Genomic DNA, 19,064 nt, shown 5'->3' with positions numbered 1-19,064 from the left:
CGACAGCCAGGATTTGGCCTGCTGAAAACACAGTCAATGGAACTTCAAAACGAATGGGGTGAAAAGCAAGATCAATACGTAAAATACATTTATTTCCCAGCCTAGAATGAGCTAATTAAAATGAAAAGTGTAGCACTCTGCCCACTGCCACAAGTCAGAGTTTCAGTGCAAAAGAGTTGTCCTGAGGGCTATACAACACAATACTGCATTATGGCTGATCTCTTATTAAGATAGAGATCAGACAGGGGAGAAAAAGAAAACAGAATAGGAAGTGGTAATTCTTCATAGCAAAAGGGAAGGCCATGCAGAAAGTGTAGCTGCTTGTTTGTTTTTCCCTTCAAGTCAATGTATAATTCAGAGAACTGAGAATTAGTCCACCACTGGAAAGGATTTTAATATAGAAGAGAGCAGTTTTTCTGTAAAACCATTCCTGCAGCTCAACATCAGCAAACAGACCCACACAGCATCTCTCAGGACGTTGTAAAGACTGCATACACAGATTCATTTCTCCTCCTTGTCTTACATTCAAAGCTGTTGCACAAACTCCACTGCCCGAATTCTGCTCCTTTATGAACAGGAACAGCTGTTGAAACGTGACCATTTATTGAAGCTTTGCTTTTACTCCATCGTGGGAGGTGTTCTCCAGAAGTGATTGTATTGCTCCTGTGCTCAGGGTTTCCCTGTACAACGTAAATGGAGGACAGCAGACAACCAAGTGGGCACATTTGCTCTGGGTAAGTCGTGCAGTGGGGATGGACTGAGCTGTCAGGACAGAACACAGCCCCTGTATGTGGGGAGCAGAGCAGGACAGGTTGCATCCACCCCACACACACAGTCGGGGCAAAGCAAAGCAGCAGGGCCCACCCACACCCAACTCTTTGCACAGCCCAGTATTTTCCCAGCACAGACAGGGTGCCACAGCCTTCAGGGACAGACTGAAACCCAGACAGATAAGAGTTCAACAGCACCATAAAACACAGGAGATTGGTCTGAACTCTTGCACCTCAAGCANGGGTGCCACAGCCTTCAGGGACAGACTGAAACCCAGACAGATAAGAGTTCAACAGCACCATAAAACACAGGAGATTGGTCTGAACTCTTGCACCTGAGGCACTTCCAGAGGCCAGGCAGCAGCCCTCCATGCCCTCAGGCTGCTCGCAGTGCTCACAACTCACTGCTCAGCTCTGCTTTCTCAGGGGAAGGCAGCTGGAAGCGACAAGACTACAGTCACTCCTGCATCCTCAGGAGTCAGTCGGCTCAACAGCAGCACTACATCTGCTATCCCTCAGGTCCTGAGATGCCCCATCCCTCCCCCTTTCTACACCTGCCTGCAGCTTTTGCACCCCCTGTGCCTTGAGCAGGGGCAGGACAAGCACAGGGTTATGGCTGCTCTTTCTAAACCATACCACCGGGCAGGGGTTTGGGTAGAGCATCACCTGGTGCTCCTACACCCCAAACTCCTCAGCATGACGCTGAGCAGGTAGATGGAGAAAAACTGTACCTGGGACAGCACCGAAGTCGAGACATTTCTCCTTTGACAACGCTTGGCTGCAGTGACTTTATTTGGATGATATGGGATGATTAATGCTTACAGTTGATGTCCTTTCTTTCTTTTTTTTTGATAGATTTTGGGGCTGCAGAGTGACATTTGCTCAGTGAACTGTTCTTGGAAAGCTGTGCTCATCTCAGCACAGAGAAGAGATGCACCCGGCGGTCAGCAAGCGGGCTGCTACAAGCCGCAGGTGTCAGGAGAGCTGCTTTGAGCGACACGGGGATGCTTACAGCCAGCTCTGCCTGGTAAAGTCTGGATGGTGAGAGGATGGCACATTAAACAGCCGATGCTGCAAGGAACGGTGAGAGCTCATCTCATCCAGCGGCAGGAGAGGAGATTGTCACTTACGAACACCACAGCCAAGCGCAGGCTGCTGGGTTTTGCCACAAACACACTGGAAGATTGAGCTCACAGCAGAGATGGGATCCCCAGCTGAGTCTCCGCAGGGCTGAGATCAGCCACAGAGCGCTCGCAGCTGCTCCAACACCAAAAAGCATCCAGAAATCAGATCAATCAATCAGGGAAACAAGACACAGGCAGATGTCTTAATCATAGCGTTTGCTAATGTGAGAAGCTTGGAAGCCCTAATCCTCACCCCCATCTGTAACAGCAGGACGAGAACCATCTCTCTCACCTGGCTGCTGCAAGCCTTCCCTAATCAATCAGCTCATTAATTCATGCAAAGCATCAGGCAGACAGCTTTATACAACACTCATCTTAACCAGGCAAAATATTTCTCCTTAATTCTTCACCTGTCCACTCCCCCCCTATGGGCACAGAGCAGCCAGCGGCATCTCCCCTGACCCCAAGCAGCCCCCCACAGTCACATAGGATTCCTTGGCCAGAGACACACCTTTGCAGGGCTTCCTTCAGATTTGATTTCCATCTTGTCATATTTAAGAGCTGTCTGAGGAACGTAATGGTTTTGAATTCACTCACCGCCGCAGTCCATCAATTGAGCGGTGGCTGTGAGCCTCACGAGCGGGAGGTGATGAATGGGGCTTTCGAGATGGCACCGCTCGCCTCTGAGCAGGGAGAGCGTGGGCAGAGGGTGGGGAAGGGAAGCAAAGGGTTTTTTAACAGGAAGAAACAGGGAAAGGGGAGGGAAAAGCCCGACCTGTGCACTACAAGCTTAGGACAAGTGCCCCTCTGCTGCTGGGAGGCTCATGTTGGCCTCCCTGATCTACTAGGAGGAAAACACAGCGTTCCATGCAAGAAGTAATCCTCCTGCTTAGAGCATCCCTAAGTTACATCCCAAGGCCTGATCCTGCCCCACACGCTGCTCAGCTTTGCACCTGGGTCCCTTTTGCTTCCTCTTCCTCTAATGATGGGGCCGGGTCAGCTCTGTGCAGCTTGCAAGCATGGAACTATTCATAGCAGAGAGCAGAACCAGAGAGGCTGCGGCTCGTGGTGTGAGCATGCAGCTGTGCGCTACCCAGCTCAAAGCAGAGGGGAAAGAATCAACTGAAATCCACAAAACAAGCAAAAATAAAAATAAGAGGCAGCAAAAGCAAATTGATGATGTTGCTCCAATTTGAGCAAACACTAATTAAGAATGCGTAATTGAATTAATGCATTATTGAGAAGCCCCGGCAAATCCCGAGCAGGGTTATAAACACGTTGTAGGACTCTTTTGACATCACAGACATCTCACGCCTCACTACTTGCCATTTGTTTTCACGCCACCAGAATCTGCAGATTGATGTCCTTGTCACTCACCGCTGTTCGGTGTTTATCCCGTATCGCTGTCACCTCGGCCCTACACACCTATAAGCTCTGTTTGGGGCAGCGATGGTTGTGCGATAAGTCAGAGCTACAGAATGGATGAGTTCAGCCCTCCAGCTGCTTCACCAACAGCCACTGCAAACAGGGAAGCAGCAGCCAGGGAGAGGCAATCCAGCCCCATAGGCTGTGCAGACATCCGTGCCCATAGCAGGTGCTGGGATGCAGCCTCATAGAGCTGCCCCAGCCATGGGTGCAGTGGGCATTTAGAAAGAGGCATTACATGCATCTTCCCTCCTCCCAAGCCCTCACAGCTCACTAACCCTGGGTTCCCAATGGGAACTACAGACCAAGCCAAAGGAAAGAAATGGCTTAAGATGTTTGCAAGGAAGGAATGTGAAAATACAGTGGGCATATCTGAGTTCTCACACATCGCACCAAGGAAGGGAGAAGCAGCAGCATTAAAGTGCCTCACGGTTGGGTATGAGCGTATATCGGAGCAAAACACGCATGCTGTTTATAAAGCACATTGGAAGACTTCTCCCTAAGAGATACCGTATAAAGTGTAGAATTTTATTATCTCTGCCTGTCCACTGCACAAAGATATACATGGAAACTAGTTGCCAAATCTGCCTGCAGTTTAACTCCATTAAATCCAATGAATGGGCTTGGCCCACAAAAAAACTCTGCACTCACTGTAATAAAGTTAAAAGCTGATCGCAGCTGATACAGGAAAACACGTACATTTCCATACACTTATTCCTGCTGATTTAAAAATACGAGCAAGCTTCAGAGAATGCCCTTGCCCAGCTCCTGAAGAAACACTGTAATGAGTTTGGTTTTAAATGCACACAGCTTTCTGCTGTCAGAACTTCACCAACTCCATTCCCACCTCCCAGCCTCTTCCTGTGTCCCTGCAGCTCCCTGCCATGGGCTGACCCTTCCCATAAGGAGACACCTCCTCCAGACCCCTCTGCCCCACCATGTGAGCTAATAGGAGCCTTCACCCAGAGGGCCCCTTTCCCAAATAATTCTTAGCATTTATTCCTATTACATGGGTGCCTCCGGGACCCATGGGTCATACATATATTCACTGCTTCAGTAACCAAGCTGCACCCAGTGCATTACTGTGTGTTCTTTCTTAATGCAACCAGCACTCTCCTAAGGGTGTACAGGATATGGGGTGTACAGGATATGGGGTCTCTGCTGCAGCCCCTTCACCTGGAGGCCCCCATAGCCCTCCTGCTGCCATCTCTGCCTCCTTCCTCACCTGCACTGTGGGGCCATGCATAGCCCCATAGGCATCCCACCGAATCCCATCCCAATCCTCTCCCCTCCACCAGTCTCCTCCACTCTGCCCCTGTGCTGCCTTGGTATCGCATCCTCTCAACCTCTTCCCAGACCATACAATCAGAACACCAAAGAAAATAACAAATAATAACACTCAGACCCATTTCTTCTCCCACGATCTCACTCAAAACACCACTGGTGGACTCACACCCTTTTGCATCCCCCGACAGCTCATCCCACCTGCACCCAGCTGCCAGCATCCTCCCCTCCTGCAGCAGCTCTATGTGAGTCCCTCTGCTCCCGGCGCCCTTTGCTGAGTAATCCCAGGCTGTCACCACACTTGGGGGGGATGCCAGTTTGCAGCTGAGTGCCAGCAGTTGAGGTCTGCAGGTGCTGCTGAGTTCCTTTGCTTTTCCTGACAGCCCCACCACTGAATCCTAAGGGATGGCTGCACACAGAGGGACATGGGGCTTTGCTGACACGGAAAAGAAGCACAGAGAAATACTCCCTGAGACTTCCCAATGGGGGATGAGCCCTTGCAAATGGGCAGCAGGCTCTCCCTGGGCACAGTCCCATCCCAATCTCAGCAGCCCTGATCTCAGCATCACGGCTGGAGCTCAGCTCTGACCGCTCCGAAGCACCGACCGCATCTTTCTGTTTGCTCACACTGTGCGATCTTATATTTAGCATAGGACGGGAGAACTGAAACAAATAAGAATAATAACCCTTGTACCTTGACCAAGCCAAAAGCCTGACCTTCCACAGACAGGTAAGCCGTCCCAGGGAGAGGATGGATCTGGTGTTTTCTGATCATCAAATAGGAAAGCATTAGCCAGACTGGGAGAACAGGCTCTTAACTAGACCTGATTTCTCTCCCCTCCAGGGGATCCTGTAGGATATTTCAGTTCTCTCTCTTGCTGTATGACTCTTCCCTCCCCCAGTTGCATGAAATCAGCCAAATTCACAATCTAATCTGGCTGGGAGTCAAAGGGGAGAAAAATCAAGTCCTAATGCAGTGACTACTTGGAATGGGGAATTGAAGCCAATCAGAAAGGCATTATTGATCGCTGTTCAGTGCACCTCGGCTGGGAGGGAAAGCAGTGGGAGCTGCAGAGCCACCCTCCGGGCCTGCGGTGCTGATGGGGTGGGAGCCCTGAGCCGCTGCGGTGTGCGAACAGCTCCGGAACGCATCGCCCTGCTGCTTTAGGGTGGCTGCTCCAACAAACTGTGCGGGTGTGCACGGCCAGCGTTGCAAGCGTTGAAGGGGCAAGTTGTCCCCCGGCCGTGCACCTGCGCTGTCCCTGCATCATACAGGGAGAAGGCAGCGGAAAACAGGGGTGGGCAGCAGGGCCGGGTTCGGCTCTGGGTTTCCTGGGTGAAATCCCGGAGCATCGGCCCGTAGCACCGCTGGCTCCACGCACCTTACGTAACAGAGCAGGGATGTGGTGGGGAGGGGAGACCGAGAGCGAGGAGCTCCGTATAGCAGCCCCTCTAAAGCAAACGGGTCCGGAGCTGGATGTCCCCCTGGGGGGGGTTGGATGGAGGCGGTCGATACATCGCTGCGGGTTGTGCAGGGCCCGGCTCCGAGCAGCCCCACGGCTCCCCACGGTGCGGGACAGATGCGGCCGCCGTCGCGTGTCCCCGCAGGGTGCTGCGGCCGTCCCGAGCACGGAGGGGGCTGCCCGGGGGAAGGGGCTCAGCCGCGGAGCCCCCCCACCCCAGGAGCTTCAGGACGCGGGGCGACAGCGCTGGGAAGTTTGAGGAATGGTACATTTTAGAGGAAAACAAGAAAGAAAATACCCCATCAAGCCCCAAAACCCCCGTGGAGTCCCTGTGGCTCCTGCCGCCCCCTCGGACTGAGACCCCCAACCTGCCGGGCACCACAGAGTAGCGCGGCTGCCGGCATCTCCTTACCTGCCGGCATCGCGTCTGCTGCTACCCTGCTCCGGCTCTTCCTCTCCTCCTTCCTCCTCCTCCTCCTCTCTCCCTCTCCCTGCTGCTTGGGGCTCTTTATGGAGATTCATTCATTCATGCCTTCCCATCGGTCCCTCAGCGTTTCCCTGCCTCCCGGAGGCAGAGCGTGTGACGCCTCGCCCCTTTCCAGCCACTTTCTGCTGTCACAGAGCGGCGCTGCCCCAACCACGGGGGGCGGCCGGGCCGGGACACGCGTGGGCAGCTCAGGTCGTGGGAGCGTCCCCCAGCGCGGGGTGGGGATGAGGGGGCGTGGGCACGGCACCGACCCGCTTTGGGGGACGCGAGCTCTCTCCGGTGCCCATCACCGAGGCGTCGGGGGGCCCGCAGGACTCTCCACGCTTCCCAACCCACACCGCGCCGCTGTCTGTCGCCGCGGAGGAGGAGTGGGAGAGGGTGGGCTGCACCCCCGGGACCCCCACATCTTCTCCGCGTCCCCCTTCTCGCCCCAACCCATTCGGCACCGCACTCCACATCCCCGCTTACATCTGTACCCGCCGCACACCGATCCACGCGGAGCACGAAGAGCTGACTCAAGCCCGGAGCGGCTGAACCGTGCGGGGGGGGATAGAGGGGGACAAGCATTTGCTCCCCCGGGGTCACCCCTCTGCCCTGCGGGGTCCACCGTGCAAAGCTTCTCCCCTCCCCAGCGCTTCCCTCCACTGCGCTCCAGAGGCATTGAGGACCCGCTCCTTCCCGTTCCCCCCCGCAGCATCCTGCTGCCCATTGCCCCCCGCTGCCCGCACACCACGGCTGGGGAGATACCGGGGGTGATTTAGGTTCTAAACTTCAGGCAAATCGCCTCTTTTCTGCACACGCGCTGCCTTTATTTCCAGCCAGGCAGAGAGGACTGATCTGCTCGTGTTTCTTTTTTTCCCTCTGAAGACATCATGGGAAATGCGAAGGCAGCACTGGGATTTGGGCGCCGCCGGAGCGACAAACCATTAATTTGGGGTAAAACCGCCCCAAACGCTCCACGAAGGGCCCCGCCCGCCCCCCTCTGAGCAGTGCCCTTTTCCACGGGCGGTGCCATCCCCCTTTTGGAAACGCTGCCATCCATTTCTATTAACGATCGCTGTATTCACCACCGCAAACTTCTAAATATTTAATACCGTGCGAAGCGGCAGCGGCACGCACGGAGCTGACGGCAGGAGGCTGAGCGGAGCGCGGGGCTGCCCTGCCCCGAGGGTGCCTGTTGATATCGGCTCCCCCCTCCGCTGGGCTTTCCCGGGGGCTGCAAATCGCAGTGTGTTGCGGGCAGCGCCGCTGCCCCCCCCGACCCCCGCCTTCCCCCCGAGTGTCCGGATGGGGCTGTGCGACGAGAAGGGGGTTTCTCGCTAGAGCAGCAGAGGGGCGGCCCCGACGGGTGGGTGCGTTCCCAGCCCTGAATCGCCTTCCCCCGCCCCTCAGAGCCCTCAAGGGGTTGGGGACCCCCACCACAGTCTTCGCATCCCCGGCCCCAAGGACTCAGGGCGGGGCTCTGGAGGGGTGGGGGGGGAAGAAAGTCCTATGGGGATCCCCCGGCACGCCGCCCCGCAGGCTCCCGGTCGTTATGTGCTCTTCATTAAAATGCAATCAAGAAAATTCTTTGGCAACTCCGGCTGCCGTTCGGCTCGGCTCTGCCGACTGGCGAGTGCCCCCGTCCTTTGGGCTTCGCCTGAATTTGGAAACTGAGACGGAACTTTACTGCAACATCTGTCATTATAATTAAAACTGCTCCACATCCACCAGAGCACGTTCCCGATCCTCCCATCTTTGCCGTTATTTCTTCTCTTTTTTTTTTTCGTCTCAAACGAGAGACATCGACTCAAACTCACACCCGCTGCCCGAGCCGCACCGCGATGGGGCCGGGAGGGGACGCGGGGTCGGGAGCAGCCCAGGATACACGCGGTCCCCCCCACCCCATCCAACCACCACCGCCCCCTTCCACTAATTTTCTTTAATTAAATCTCGATGTGCGGCGCTTTTCTGGAGGACGGAAATAGCCGCTGAAGGAAAGAGCATGTGGGGAGGCAGATCAGAACTGCCGGCGTGGGAACGTAGGAGCGCTCAGCGGGGCCGGGGGGGGGATGCAGAGCTGGTCAGCGGCCGTTCCGTAACCCCCACCCGGCTCACCCCGGGGAATGGGGTCACACCTGGGGGGTTCGGCTTCCCGCAGGTCCCGCTTGCAGCGGGGACTCCCCGGGCCGCTGGGGTGACCCCAAGGCGGGGTACCCCTAATGGGGGGGGTGCAGACGGGCACACGGCGGGGCTCCCCGGCGTTCTCCCGGCTCGACCTCTCCCCGCTCCGCTGGGGGCACGGGGGGATTAAAAGAGGCTTCAGCCAAACCCGGGAACCTCCCGATCGCGGCGGGGAGGGCTCTCCGCTCCCAGCCCCGAAGCATCGCTCGCCCGAGTCCCAGCCCCGAATCGCAGCGGCGAAAAGTTTGGCGACACGGAGCGGCCACCGGGGGCTCCGCGGACACCCGCGGCTCTGCGGGCGCCGGGGCGGGGCAGGGGCGGGGGGCTCGGCCCGAACAGGGGCCGGGGGGTTAAAGGGTGATGGTTGAACGGGTACCTACCTGCTCCAGCGGCGGTCGGCGACGCGCACAGCCCCGAGGTGCGGCGAGGGGCGGCGGGTGCACCCGCGGCTGCGGCTCCCCGCGCCCCTCCAGGCGGGCGGGCCGGGAGCGGGAGGTGGGCAGGGAAACGCAGCCGGAGCCGAGCAAATCCCAGCGCTGGAGTCGGCCTCCGAGAAGAGCAGGGCTGCAGCTCCTCACTGCGTCAGGCGGAGAGCCCTGCCCGTGCAGGCGGCGCCGGGCAGCTCTGCCAGGCCCGGGGGGCTCCTAGCGGATCGGTGCGGACCCGCCAGGCACGGCTCGGTTCGGCTCGGCTCGGCGGGGACCCAGGCGAGGAGCGCGAGGAGGAGCAGTTCGGTTCGGCCTAGCGCGGTCCGGTCCGGTTTGGTTCGGTATGCTGCGGTTCGGTTCAGGGTAGTGTACCTGGGCTCAGTGCGACTGGACTCGATGCTGCCGGGCGGTCACCGCATGGAGCAATAAGCGGCTTGGCAGGGAGAGCTGGGCTGGCAGCGGGGGGAGCAGAGGGCTGCGTGTGTGAGATGGAGGCGAGTGTGTGTGTGTGTGTGTGTGTGTGTGCAGGCTGGGCGATCTGCGTGTAGGTGTGACAGTGAGACCTGTGTGTGCATGAGCAGCAGCCCGTGTGTCTGTAAGCACACGTGTGAATGTGTCCGTGTGTGCTCACGAGTGTGTGGCAGCTGCACCTCGCACCAATCCTGACCCTCTGTGGGTCGGAGTTGCTCCAGCTGAGCCTAATCAGGTGGGGGGCAGCAGGGGATATGCAAGCAGGTGCAGCTGGGGCAGCAGCAAAACACCTGCTCACATCTCCTGGTGCACTCCAGGTTCCCCAGGCCCTGGTTGTAGCCAATGTGCCCCATGTTCAACCCTCCCCATGTGCCACCCTGCCCCAGAGATGGCCATCCTGGCCTCTTTGAATGCTTTTTTAGCAACACAATGTGAAACTTCAGAGTGATTGAAGTGTGCCTGCCCCTGGAATAAAAGTGCTTTTCCCTCTCTCCTAGCACTGTGATTCATGACATCCCAAGGTGTCCCCAAAACCCAGCAAGTCTTTTGTGCAGCCCTGCAGGGATGTGGCAGCGGAGATGGAGAAGGTGGGCGCAGTAAAGAAATGTCACTCCTTGCAGTTTAATAGCAACAACAACAACAATGCGGCCAAAAATCTGAAGTGTGAAGTAATAGAACTGGGAGACAGCTGGCAAACAGGCAGGCCGTGGCCTCTCTCCAAACAGCAGCTGGCAACCTGGCATGGTACACCACTGTGTTTGGGCACACACCCTGGGGAAGCACTTGCTGAAATGCAGGAGGGAGCCCAGTGTGGTGGAGAGGCTGGGGCAGGAGGAGCATGTCAGCTGCTCAGCAGCCCTGGTGTGGCCTTTAACCTGCTGGGGAGGTTGCAGGGCTTGGTTTCTGTGTGAGCTGGTTGCTCTCAGGTTCTCTTTTCCTCGTCCTTGTTCCCTTCCCTGCTACCAGCTGCGCTCATTCTTAAAGCACAGGGGACCCTCTGTCTGTGAATCATAGGATCATAGAATATCTTGGGTTGGAAGGTACCCATAAGGATCATCGAGTCTCTGGAGGAGGAATAACCCATTTCTTGCATGCCTTGTGGGCTCGTGCCCTGAAGTCAGAGGATCCTCTTGTAATTGCTTGGAATGATTAAACGCGTGGGCAGGCTGCAGCCAGTGAGATGAAATAGGCAGGAGGACACTGTGGGTTCTGGCACCTTCCTGGGAGGATGGAGGTAAGAGGTCCCATCCCTTCTCTGTCTTTGCTGAATGCTCTTGAGCATCACTGAGCCATTCCATCTCCCTTCCTGGCTGCTGGAGGGAGAAGCACCTGCAAAGGACAAGGTTGCCACCAACGCTGTGCTCCATTGCAGGTCCTCACCCATGGAGCTCGGCAGAGAGGGATGATTTGCAAAAGGCTCTTTGCATCCCCCAGCATGCAGCTCAGCTACCTAGGGCTGATTTGGGAGAGCTACCCCAAATCTCCAGGCTCGCCCATGGATCGGGGTGGGCTTTAAGGCAGCACCATCTTTACAGGCTGCCAGGCCAAGCAAAGGTGGAACAAGGGCAGGCAATCAAACAACTTCATGAACCAAGATAAGCAAAGAAAAGAAGTAAGTGTAGGTACTTCTAAACAGGCCGCTTCAGTTTGTCTGGGAGGAAGTGACACCAGCCCAGCCTCTAGCCCTATATTTAGTAAAAAACCCAAACCAGACATTGATAATGTTATTAAAGGCAGGAAGGAGTAAAAGATGTAGCCTTGCTCAGATGCTGTGATCAAGGTGTCTGGGGTCAGGACAGACATGCTGGCTGTTCCCCTGTACCAGCAGAAGACTGACACAGCAGGTTTGAGAAGCCCTAACCCAGTTCAGCCAGCAGTAAAGGAAAAAGAGGGTGGTTAATAAAGCATTGGCTGCTTCTCCCGGTGATGAGGAGGAGGCATAGGAACAGAGCTCCACTGCTGCCTTTTGTAGCATCACCTGCAAGGGAAATGCTGGCCAACAGCAGACTGGGCAGCACTCCATTTGTCTGTGCAGAATAGGAAGGATTCAGTTAGAGAAGGACGTCAGTGCTTCTGAACAGTATGACCTTGGGCAAGCAACCTCCCTTACAAACCACAAGTACCCAAACCCTCCCTGTGAGTCCCACTATAGCGTGGACCCATTATGAGAGCCAGCCTCCATGCTGCCATCCAGAATGGGCCATAAGTGAAATTGAAGCTCCTCGTGGGATGACCAGCTCCCCTTTCCCACCACATCCCTGCAGCAGTTGGTATCCCCAGCCCAGGTGAGGTGAGCAGAGCTGGATTTCCATCCCATTGCTGTGCAGAGGAGCTGCCATGCGGTTCCTCCGTGCACCAGTGCAGCTCTGGGTGACTTACCATCTCAGGGAGAATATTTTTTGCAGGCTGAGATGTTATTTTAGCTGCTGTTGTCAAATCCCATCTAAAAATCATCAGACTAATTAGAAAACAAAAAATGACATTTTACGGGCTGTTAGTGCTGTAAGTAGAGGAAGGCCTTCTGGTATTTAAGGAATGCTTGGAAAACAACACTGATATTTACATCTGGGAAAGCAGGCTCGGGCAGAAGCTGTATCTCAGAACATTTGTGTTTCACGTACACAGCCTTGGCCATGACAAATATTACTGCACATCATTACCCTGATTTTTCAGGGTGTTAATATCTCATCCATTGCAAATTGTGGCTGCTGTAGACTTGGCAGCTCGGATGCGTTTTTATGGATTCCCATTTGTTCTGATTTCCATTTTTGTCTTTGATACTCTGGAAAAGTCAATTTTATGTCAGTGAAAGGTACCGCCATTGAGGATGGGGGGCTTCTGGCAGCTCAGGGCTCATGAGGGCCCTGCTCCAGTAGTGCTCACTGCATTGCATTGCCCTGCCCTGCATCCCCACATAACAGATTCCATACCTGTGGCTCTGGATTCAGTGCAGCAAAGTCTGGGTGTCCTCCTAGGATATACATCCCACCAGCACTGAAATCTGTGATGGTTTCCTTTGGGCTCTCTGGGATGTGATGTAGTGCTGATTAAATGGCATCTTACACCTGAAGAACTCCAAGTCAACAGAGGGAATGATCCACAACAAATAACTTGTTTAAACTGTGGTGTGTTTTTCTTTTTCCTCCCTCTCATGTATGCATTGTCCATGAAAAAAATGAGAAATTCTCCAATGTGTGTGCTTGGTGTTACTCACACATCTCCTAGGTGAATAACTCTTGGCTTGTAGACACTACTGATGCAAAGAAAAGATTTCTCTCTGCCCTTTTGGTTTATGCAGAGACCTCAGCACTGACATCATGACTCTTTGCTTTCATGTGTGGCTGCTCATCTGGGGGCCTCATTTAGGATGCTAAAGGTGTGTTGTTGGTACCTCAGGCTTAGCCTTCTGTGGGATGGTGATGGAGGCAAGGCAGCCCTGGTCTGAAGGGTTTCACAGCAAAAAGCATTCCTTTGTTGCTGTGCTTCTCCTACACTCCTGGTGACCCTTTGCTTAAGGAGTTTTGCCTTGTCATGCATAAGGGACCTCATCTATCCCTTAAAAGGCAGAGCTGGTTCAAGCTCATCAGTGGCTTCGGCCAAACCAAGAGATGCTGCTCCAGGGCTGTCATTGAGATGAAGCTACTTGGCTTTGCCAGAGCCATCCCTGAAGACAAACCCTAGCAAGAAAGGTTGACAAGGAGCACACGCCTGCCCTGGGGACACGTAGATGCAGCATGACTTTCTTTTTATTTACAGAGCATCAGATTGCACGCTCCCCAAGAGCTCTGATTCATCCTTCCCCAGTATTAGAACAAATACTCTAAAATCAGTCTACAGCATGGGGACAGGCTTTAGCCAGTGCTTTGAAAGAGAGCAGGTAAACTTGTTACCCTCACTTTGCATAGCAAAAAAATGATATGCATAAAGCTGCACAGAACAGCCCTGCAAAGCTCAAAGGAAACAAATGGGCAACTTGCACGTTGAATTTCAATGGAACTTTGTGCCGCCAGGATAATAGCCAGTGAGACAGTGAAATATTGCATAGAGAGACACTGGGCAGTAAAAACAAGTTGCTAATGCGGTGGAATATCCCATAATATTGCTTGGGGGAATATCATAGGGCACAGTGTGGGGGTATGTGGAGCACCCAGAGGGATAACAGCCATTCTGTGAGGTGTGCTTGGGCTTCACCTGAGTCCCAGCCCCAAAAGCCCTTCATTTCTTCCAGCTGAAACCCCCCTACAGCTGGCTCCCACCTGCATCACACATCCCCTCTCCCATTCCAGGCAATCAGTCATCACCCCACCCAGCCTCAGCTGTCCCTAAAGAATGGCCAAGGAAAATCATCCACAGATGGAGGAGGACTGCACATATTTGGATAACTCACCTGAGGCTGGAGCAGAGCGAATGAGCATCCCATTAAAGGGCTTAAACAGCATCTTTCCCCCTAACTAAATTCACTGCAGTAGCTCCAGCAAAGTAGACTTAGGGGAGGAGGAAGGAGAAGGGAGAAAGGCAATGTGGGGAGAACTGGTGATGCTCTGATGTAATGTGGGGGTGTAGGATCGCCATCACGTTCATATACAATTCCCTGAGGCACCCTCAGCTTTTATAGGCTGCTGATGGCGGCAGCAGTAAATGAAAGGACACCTTTGAGTGAGCACTCATGTATTAAACAGCTCATAGGTTGTCCCCATGCAAAATAATCAATGTCTGTCTTTCAAGGCTCTGCAACTCCACAGCAGACACAGGGTGCTAAATCCAGAATGGGAGACCATGCCAGAATCTCCAAGCTGCATTTTCAAGATGTCTATAGAAGGCACAGCCCAGGGGGATGGTCTGATTGCCTCTGGGAGACAGGCTGTGTTAGGGTCACTTGTGTGTCAGACTGAAGGGAGAAGGGGAAAAGGCAGAGAACTGCTTTAGTGTGTGGGTGAGGCAACAAGGCACGATGGGTTAAGGCACAGCTGTTGGTACTTAAACTTCTCTGGCTCCAAAATCTGTAAGCTGGGTGAAGCTTACAAACTAGAAATCCGGCCGTGAATCCAGATATCCACCTTACCAAATTGAGGATTAATGACATCATCTCAGTTCCTCCCTTCTTTGAAGGCTGGAAAGAGCGAGAGGCAAACACGAATAGTGGGGAGGCGGCTCAGTGATGAGTCACTCGGTGCTGCTCCTTCCCCCATATCCCCACAGCAGGGAGCCCCATTCTGTTGCCCTGGATGGCCCTGGGCTGGCTGAGTACAGCCTGTAGAGAGGAACTCAGGACTCAGAGGCTTCAAACTGCAAGAGCATCCCATGGAGAGACACAGCCACACACTGACAACCACCATCCAAGGTCGCGTCACCCCTCCTCTGAGACCCAGCCTCCCATTAGGAAAGGGCAGAACCTGCTGCCCGTGCTGCTAGCAACACCAACAGACCCCAGGGAAAAAGGGGTTTTCTGCTCAGCAAATGGGAGCTGGGAGGATTTCTGCAGCCTCCCTTCCGAATCTTGATTTGCCTTGCTGAATTAAAAGGCAGTGTGGGCTGAAAATGATGTTAGAAGGAAAAAGGAGACGGAAAAGAAAATCACGCTGAGCGTATTGTTCTGGATAAATAAGACATAGGCGTGTTGCTGAAGGTAGCTCAACCCATCCCACAAATGGTTGTCTCCTGCCAGGAGATGTGACAGAAATAATTACTTGGGCTATACATAATTATTGTGCTGCTTTGAGCGGCAGCCTGCCCTTGGCACAGGTAAAGGAGCTTTTACCTGATATTGGTAAATGACATCAACCATTAGCCCCTTAACGTCCTGACCTGCTAAACAGGCAGGGAAGCAGTGGGCAGAGGCCCAAGGAGTGCTTTCATTGCCATTCCCAACTGTACCAGTGCTCAGGGGAGTAGTGCCCAATACATGGCTGCTCTGGGGCACTGCTGGGTGCCAACAGTGGGTTGTGGCCCTCAGTTACCAGGATGGAGAGCACAGAGGTGGTGTATGGATGAAAAGTGGACAAAATCACTTATCAGTTCCAGGTGGAGGAAGCTCCAAGTTCCTCCCACATCAGTCCAGCTGCTATAAAGGGGCTTCTTGCACGGGTCACTTGGGGAATCCTCCTTGGGATAAATGAAATGTTTGTCATTTAATTCTCTCAAAGGAGGAAATGAGTATTACAACCAGCTGTCGAGTGCTCTGCAGCTAAAATATCAACAAACTATGACAGACGCAAGATGGAAAAAGCCTCTGAGGTTTCCTTTTATTGGCTGGGATGTCTCTGTTTTTTTCTATCTTATTATCTTTCAAGCTAAACCTACATGAAATGTACAACCAGGAAACTGAATAGCACCACTGGCAAAGGCCGTCCTGTCCCCAGAGAGCTGAGAGTGACAAATACCTGAGAAGACCAATGGCTTTGGCACAGTGGGATGGAACCAACCCGAGTGTTTGGTCTCAGCTCACAGAGTCCATTGAGGCAGAGCTGACAGAGACCAGAAACTCCTGCACCTCCGAGAGGTTTATCTGGCAGTAATCTAATGACTGGGTCACGTGGAGCCGGGTCATAGATTTATAATGGGGTACTTGAAGATCACAGGCTATGGAAATTATTGCTGTGCTGGCTGGAATACATTATGCAAAGCAATGCGTTATCTGGAAGCCTGCACTGCACGCACACGCGCGCACACTTCGGTGATCTATCTATCGCTCCCCATGCAGATGTTCTGCTGCAAAGACGTTCTAATTAATATATTGAAAATACATTTCCTGCCTTGTCTGCACCGGGGATGAGCAGGGAAACAACATCAAGTGGGGGAAAAGCCCCCACCGTGGAAGGAGCGATAAAGAGAAAGGCAGGGACTTAAAAGCAGTTGGAAACAAGTGGGGTGTGAACTGGGGCCCAGCTCATGCCTTGAGGGTGGTGGGGCTGATGCTGGTGCTGCTCTCATGATGGAACCACAGGGCCATAGCAGCAGCTGCAGATCCTCAGTCCTCCTGCTGTCCCCCTGCCAGGATAGCCCTTCTCTCCCCCCATCCATTTATCAGTTGGACTCCAGGATCCTTATGGGTCTCTCACCCGTGACACTCTCCTATACAGAGCAGTAAGAGACCACAACATCTGCTCAATGAGGTGCAGCCCATGAGCTATTCCCCTCTGTGAGGCTGTGGGCATTAAAGCTGGCATCATCCATCCCATCACAAAGGGACAGCTTACAGTAGCTGCAGAGACCCACAAAAGGATGGGATAGGAGATGAGCAAGGCACAGACCCAACAGTGGGACACAGCCGGGCTCCTCCATCCCAATCCATAGGGACAGTGAGAACCAGAACACCCCAGTGAACATTATTAGCCATGGGGACTTCTAGCTTCATATAGGGAAAAGCCCAGATCAATCCCCCAGAGAAGAAGAGATGTGAAATTAGCCTTGCCAGCTGGGGAGCGCTTTTAAATTGCAGCAGAAGTGGTTGAGAGATAGCTCTGCTCTCCGCAGGAACTTCTCCCCATCCTTGGGATTTAAGCCTGTTAATAGTGGAGTATGATGATATTATCTGTTTGTATTGCACTTTTTATCACAGACGGCTCCCAGGGTGATTTGCTATCATGCCCTCTGAGAGCTGCTGAAACATAGGAGCTGCAGGAAGCAGCAGTGATGAAGCCACCATCTCAGTAGCAGCAGAGCAGGAGAAATGGAGCAGAAGCCTTTTGCTGGGTGGGAAACACTGCACTCCTCAGCTTCCAGCTGCTTCCCAGAAGCTTTGGTGCTGGCATCCATTCTCCAGCTCTCAGCCTGGAACAAGGTAGGTTAATGAGGCACAGAGCTCCAGTGGGAAGGAGGGTCTCCTTGTGTTTGAGCAACAACTGATGGAAGAGCCCACACTCTGCAGGCTTAAAGTTCAACCCCCCAAGTAACCCCTCCAGAGACCTTGCGTCTACAGAATGAGTTCAGGCCACCTCAGGGAGCATCCCATGGTTTGCCAGGTGGACCAGCACCAGCAGTGACAGCATCTGCAGGCACCACCTGGACACCGAGCTGGGGATGCACTGAGCATCACCTAGTGATGCACAAGGGCAGGACAAGCATTTGTGTGCTCTCCTTCCATCCAGGATTGACTATTGTTAGAAGCATCTCCTTCATAAGAGCTGATGCTGTCCCCAGTTTGCTCACCTGGATCCTGAGCCCGGACCTTCAGGAGCTGTGTGGGAGGAGACAGCTCTGTGCTGTGCAACAAACATCAGCGGAGCTGCAAAGCGCTTCCACTCCCAGCTCCACCACCCCCTGATTGACACCCTGTAATAAAGAGATTTACCACATAATTACTGTGAGTTTGGGATGCGGCACCATTCTTATTTTTTCCTTTCTTTCTCTTTTTTTTTCCTTATTTTAACCTAATGACAGCTTTAAACAGCAGTTAAAGTATGTGTTTATATTAATGTCATTAGTTATTTTTGTGTATTTAACCGAAAAAGCTTTTCTTCAGAGCGATGGCATGGTAAACAACAGCTCAGTTGTCTCCTATAGACATTGCTACCTCTACTTGTGCATGAACTGTTTAAGTGAATGGGAGGGGAGGACCTGAGCCTGGATTGATGTGTGTCTGTTGTGGCTCCACCAGCAAAGATGTTAAGCTGAGCTTAGAATAAATGAGAGATGGAGCCCGGCATTGACTGGTGGGAAGAAACAGTAATAATTGATGGGTTTTATTAAGAAATATTACCTAGAAACTGTATTCCTATCGCAAGGGCCTTCAACACTCAGCGGTGTAATAAAGAGAGAAGGAAAAAATTGGAAGGAGGGAATTAGAAGAATGAAAATGATCAGATAAACTCACATGGTTGAGCATGCCATAAGCCAATAACACCGAGATGTCACAGCCGGCTTTGTGTGTTTCTGTAATGAAAGGATGGCCACATATCATAAAGTGATCTGAATGATCCTGAAATCCAAATGAAAATGAGGAGAGAGGTGGTGGGAGTTCTGTGCACTCATAGGAGGAAGCCAAAGAATGGGATCAGCACAGAGCTCGCTATGCCATGGGGTGACCCCTCCTGGGGTCCTCCTGCTTTGAGCACATCCCTCCCCCTGGCAGTGATGGACACCACGGGGCCGTCCCATGGGCCGGGCAGTATTCACCCACCATTAACTGGGTCACTCTGGTGTTTTTCTTGCTGCTCCATTCCCAGCTGACAGCAGAAATTCACCTTCTCCTTCCTGCCGTCTGTGACCTTGCTGTGCTGCCTCTCTTCAATTTAATCACTTCTACTTGTGTCGAGATCGCCCAGGTCCTCTGCTATGATGTTACACACCTCTGGATTGAGGATGCTTCCCAGGATTGAATCTCCTGAGCATTCAATTAGCATAAGACTAATTTTTACAGCAAGGTCATTAATTAAAATATTATATGATGAGAACCTTGTCATTCCAGAAACCTCTCCCTCTGTGAACCATTAGCCCAGTTCCCCCTGCTG

General features: G+C 53.3%; 1 protein-coding gene and 1 long non-coding RNA gene across 7 annotated transcripts in view; one reads left to right on the top strand and one right to left on the bottom strand.

The window, feature by feature from the left end:
- The window catches only part of ELFN1 (extracellular leucine rich repeat and fibronectin type III domain containing 1), an 85,239-nt gene extending 76,003 nt beyond the window's left edge, over window positions 1-9,236 (bottom strand). For 3 of the 5 annotated variants that reach the window (XM_032447662.1, XM_015876965.2, XM_015876967.2), the window contains exon 1: window positions 6,479-6,648. The gene's annotated coding sequence lies outside the window, so the exon portion shown is untranslated. Of the gene's footprint in view, window positions 1-6,478; window positions 6,649-9,096 lie in introns of those variants that run through there. The other 2 variants (XM_015876966.2, XM_032447663.1) reach the window with 1 other exon arrangement.
- A 7-nt stretch (window positions 9,237-9,243) lies between these two features.
- LOC107320764 lies at window positions 9,244-18,263 on the top strand. Of its 2 annotated transcripts, XR_001558363.2 has the most exons (4): window positions 9,265-9,485; window positions 10,113-10,202; window positions 17,174-17,395; window positions 17,483-18,029. It is a non-coding gene; the product is annotated as an uncharacterized LOC107320764 (long non-coding RNA). The 2 variants fall into 2 exon arrangements; XR_001558362.2 differs by having other exon boundaries at window positions 9,244-9,485; window positions 10,113-17,395; window positions 17,483-18,263.
- The last annotated feature ends 801 nt before the right edge of the window (window positions 18,264-19,064 follow it).

Source organism: Coturnix japonica, chromosome 14 (genome assembly GCF_001577835.2).
Source record: "Coturnix japonica isolate 7356 chromosome 14, Coturnix japonica 2.1, whole genome shotgun sequence".
NCBI classification, from domain to species: domain Eukaryota; kingdom Metazoa; phylum Chordata; class Aves; order Galliformes; family Phasianidae; genus Coturnix; species Coturnix japonica.
The sequence above is the reverse complement of the archived record's forward strand: the minus strand, read 5'-3'. Positions and strand labels throughout refer to the sequence as shown.